The sequence below is a fragment of the Chiloscyllium punctatum genome, chromosome 35 (genome assembly GCF_047496795.1).
Source record: "Chiloscyllium punctatum isolate Juve2018m chromosome 35, sChiPun1.3, whole genome shotgun sequence".
NCBI classification, from domain to species: Eukaryota; Metazoa; Chordata; class Chondrichthyes; order Orectolobiformes; family Hemiscylliidae; genus Chiloscyllium; species Chiloscyllium punctatum.
In genome coordinates, this window is record NC_092773.1 from 20,186,817 (window position 1) to 20,191,618 (window position 4,802).

Here is a 4,802-nt window from a genome sequence, read left to right on the forward strand (position 1 = left end):
GAACAAAGGGCCTCGGGGCGACTGGCTGTGTGGAGTTTGCACATTCTCCCCGTGTCTGGGTAGGTTTCCTCCGGGTGCTCTGGTTTCCTCCCACAGTCCAAAGATGTGCAGGTTAGGGTGAATTGTCCATGCTAAATTACCCATAGTGCTCAGGGATGTGCAGGTTAGGGTGAATTGGCCGTGCTAAATTACCCATAGTGCTCAGGGATGTGCAGGTTAGGGTGAATTGGCCGTGCTAAATTACCCATAGTGCTCAGGGATGTGCAGGTTAGGGAGGATTGGCCGTGCTAAATTACCCATAGTGCTCAGGGATGTGCAGGTTAGGTGAATTGGCCATGCTAAATTACCCATAGTGCTCAGGGATGTGCAGGTTAGGGTGAATTGGCCATGCTAAATTGCCTGTAGTGTTAGGTGAAGGGGAAAATGTAGGGGAATGGGTCTGGGTGGGTTGCTCTTCAGAGGGTTGGTGTGGACTTGGGCCGAAGGGCCTGTTTCCACACTGTAAGTAAGGGCACACAGACAGCCTGAAGACTGGCAGTGTACAATTCTGCTGGAAAACTTCAAAGGGTTCAGAAAAGATTTCCAAGGATGTTGCTGGGGTTGGAGCTACAGGGAGAGGCTGAACAGGCTGGGGCTGTTTTCCCTGGAGCGTCGGAGGCTGAGGGGTGACCTGATAAAGGTTTATAAATTATGAGGGGCATGGAGAGGAGAAATAGGCAAGTTCCACACTTTTATTACCTGAGCCGCCCCTTACCTCTCGTCCTTGTCAAATGTCAAGTGCCCCTCAATCAGCGGGTTCCAGTCTTGCCCAGTCTGTAGCCATGTATCTGAGCTGGTATTCAGTGCTGACCAATTCACCCACCTGCCAGCTTTCAGTTCTGGTACAGAGTTGTATGGCATGGAAACAGACCCTTCAGTTAAACTTTTGTTCCCTCCCCCGCCACCCCCAACCAGACCTCTCAATATGACCCAGTCCCATTTATACAGTCAGAGAGATGTACTGCATGGAAACAGACCCTTCGGTCCAACCCATCCATGCTGACCAGATATCCCAACCCAATCTAGTCCCACCTGCCAGCACCCGGCCCATATCCCTCCAAACCCTTCCTATTCATATACCCATCCAAATGCCTCTTAAATGTTGTAATTGTACCAGCCTCCATCACTTCCTCTGGCAGCTCATTCCATACACGTACCACCCTCTGGGTGAAAAAGTTGCCCCTTAGGTCTCTTTTATATCCTTCCCCTCTCACCCTAAACCTATGCCCTCCAGTTCTGGACTCCCCGACCCCAGGGAAAAGACTTTGCCTATTTACCCTATCCATGCCCCTCATGATCTTATAAACCTCTATAAGGTCAGCCCTCAGCCTCCGACACTCCAGGGAGAACAATGCCACCCTCTCCCTGTAGCTCAAACCCTCCAACCCTGGCAACATCCTTGTCAATCTTTTCTGAACCCTTTCAAGTTTCACAACATCTTTCCGATAGGAAGGAGACCAGAATTGCACGCAATATTCCAACAGTGGCCTAACCAATGTCCTGTACAGCCGCAACATGACCTCCCAACTCCTGTACTCAATACTCTGACCAATAAAGGAAAGCATACCAAACGCCTTCTTCACTATCCTATCTACCTGCGACTCCACTTTCAAGGAGCTATGAACCTGCACTCCAAGGTCTCTTTGTTCAGCAACACTCCCTAGGACCTTACCATTAAGTGTATAAGTCCTGCTAAGATTTGCTTTCCCAAAATGCAGCACCTCGCATTTATCTGAATTAAACTCCATCTGCCACTTCTCAGCCCATTGGCCCATCTGGTCCAGATGCTCAGCCAACACACAAAGGTTTGACTATGGGTGGTTTGGGTCAACATTTTTCAGTTTACAACAAGAGGGAAGTGTTGGTCAATGTTTCAGGGGATTCTCCACGGACACATTCCTTTTGACAGGAAGGGCTGGGTAAGAAAGAGGTGACGGCCCCAGGCTTATGGAAGAAGGGAAGGGTGTCATCGAATTGACGGGAACGGCTGGTGTGTTGCAAAAAAGGAACGATCGGCTGAAGACCGGGCAGAATTTCCGAACGGATGACTCGAAAGAAACTACTCCGGACCGACAGTCTCTCCAAAATTCAGGAGCACGTTCTAACTCCGGCACTCGGAGGTCTGATTAAATACGCTGAACGTTTTCTGAACCACCCTGTCCGCATGTAGCACAAACTTCGAAGAATTATGCCCCTGAATCCGGTTGGTCACCCAGCATCACCCAAGGCCCTACTGTTAACTGCATAAATTGTGTTTTTTTCCAAATGCAATGCCTCGCATTTGTCCAAATTAACTCTCCGTCTGCCTCTCCTCAGCCCATTCACCCATTCGGAGTCATAGAGATCTACAGCATGGAAACAGACCCTTCGGTCCAACCCGTCCATGCTGACCCAGATATCCCAACCCAATCTAGTCCCACCTGCCAGCACCCGGCCCATGTCCCTCCAAACCCTTCCTATTCATATACCCATCCAAATGCCTCTTAAATGTTGTAATTGTACCAACCTCCACCACATCCTCTGGCAGCTCATTCCATACACACACCACCCTCTGTGTGAAAAAGTTGCCCCTTAGGTCTCTTTTATATCTTTCCCCCTCTCACCCTAAACCTATGCCCCTCTAGTTCTGAACTCCCCCACCCCAGGGGAAAGACTTTGTCCATTTACCTTATCCATGCCGCTCAACATTTTACAAACCTCGATAAGCCTCCGACACTCCAGGGAGAACAGCCCCAGCCTCTTCAATCTCTCCCTCTAGCTTCAAACATTGATCAAGATCCCTTTGTAATCTTAGATCACCTTCACTGTCCACTCTCCCACCAATCTTGGTGTCAGTCGCAAACTTACTAACCACACCTCCTATATTCCCATCCAAATCATTTACATAAAGGACAGACAACAGTGGCCCCAGCGCCGATCCTTGTGGAACACCACTGTGTTCGCCTGTAGATTGAAGGCTCAATCTAATTTTCTGTTCGAGGTCTGGACTGGCCTGTGTTTCGTGGACAGATATGAACAATTACCACAGTTGACTCATGAACGTATGCCAGTGTGTTTCCACAGTCATTCCCCCAACTGCTATCGCAGACCCTCATAATTCTTCGATTCGCCCACGAGGACGCTCGTCTCAGAAACAACTGCGTAACTCTCCACCTTCGTGAGCCATTGGATCACATCTCTGACTGTCTCCAACCCCACCCGTGGAATTGCAGTGAGAAGCAAGGGTCTGGGGATGAGACTGGCAAGTGGCAGTGAGACAAGGGGCCCATGTGATGGGCTGAACGGCCTCTCCCCTGAGCTGCTGTCACCTGACCAGGGTGGGTGGGAGGAGAGGCCCTTTAAGTGGGAGGGTTCCAAGCTGGGGCAATGCAGCTGGCGTTGTCTTGCAGCGATGAATTATTTGCCAGGGGAGATTAGCCATGGGAAATTACCCCATTGTGTTCAGGGATGTGCAGGTTAGGGTGGATTGGCCGTGCTAAATTACCCATAGTGCTCAGGGATGTGTAGGTTAGGGTGGATTGGCCGTGCTAAACTACCCATGGTGCTCAGGGATGTGCAGGTTAGGGTGGATTGGCCGTGCTAAACTACCCATGGTGTTCAGGGATGTGCAGGTTAGGGTGGATTGGCCATGTTAATTTGTCCCATAGTGCTCAGGGATGTGCAGGTTAGGGTGGATTGGCCATGTTAATTTGTCCCATAGTGTTCAGGGATGTGCAGGTTAGGGTGGATTGGCCATGTTAATTTGTCCCATAGTGCTCAGGGATGTGCAGGTTAGGGTGGATTGGCCATGCTAAATTACCCATAGTGTTCAGGGATGTGCAGGTTAGGGTGGATTGGCCATGTTAAATTGTCCCATAGTGCTCAGGGATGTGCAGGTTAGGGTGGATTGGCCATGGGAAATTACCCATAGTGTTCAGGGATGTGCAGGTTAGGGTGGATTGGTCATGCTAAATTGTCCCATAGTGCTCAGGGATGTGCAGGTTAGGGTGGATTGGCCGTGCTAAATTCCCCATAGTGCTCAAGGATGTGCAGGTTAGGGTGGATTGGCCATGCTAAATTACCCATCGTGTTCAGGGATGTGCAGGTTAGGGTGGATTGGCCGTGCTAAATTACCCATAGTGTTCAGGGATGTGTAGATTAGGGTGGATTGGCCATGGGAAATTACCCATAGTGTTCAGGGATGTGTAGGTTAGGGTGGATTGGCCATGCTAAATTACCCATTGTGTTCAGGGATGTGTAGGTTAGGGTGAATTGACCATGGGAAATTACCCATAGTGCTCAGGGATGTGCAGGTTAGGGTGGATTGGCCATGTTAAATTGTCCCATAGTGCTCAGGGATGTGCAGGTTAGGGTGGATTGGCCGTGCTAAATTCCCCATAGTGCTCAGGGATGTGCAGGTTAGGGTGGATTGGCCATGCTAAATTACCCATAGTGTTCAGGGATGTGTAGGTTAGGGTGGATTGGCCATGCTAAATTACCCATAGTGCTCAGGGATGTGCAGGTTAGGGTGGATTGGCCGTGCTAAATTGTCCCACAGTGCCCAGGGATGTGCAGGTTAGGGTGGATTGGCCATGGGAAATTACCCATAGTGTTCAGGGATGTGCAGGTTAGGGTGGATTGGTCATGCTAAATTGTCCCATAGTGCTCAGGGATGTGCAGGTTAGGGTGGATTGGCCGTGCTAAATTCCCCATAGTGCTCAGGGATGTGCAGGTTAGGGTGGATTGGCCATGCTAAATTACCCATAGTGTTCAGGGATGTGCAG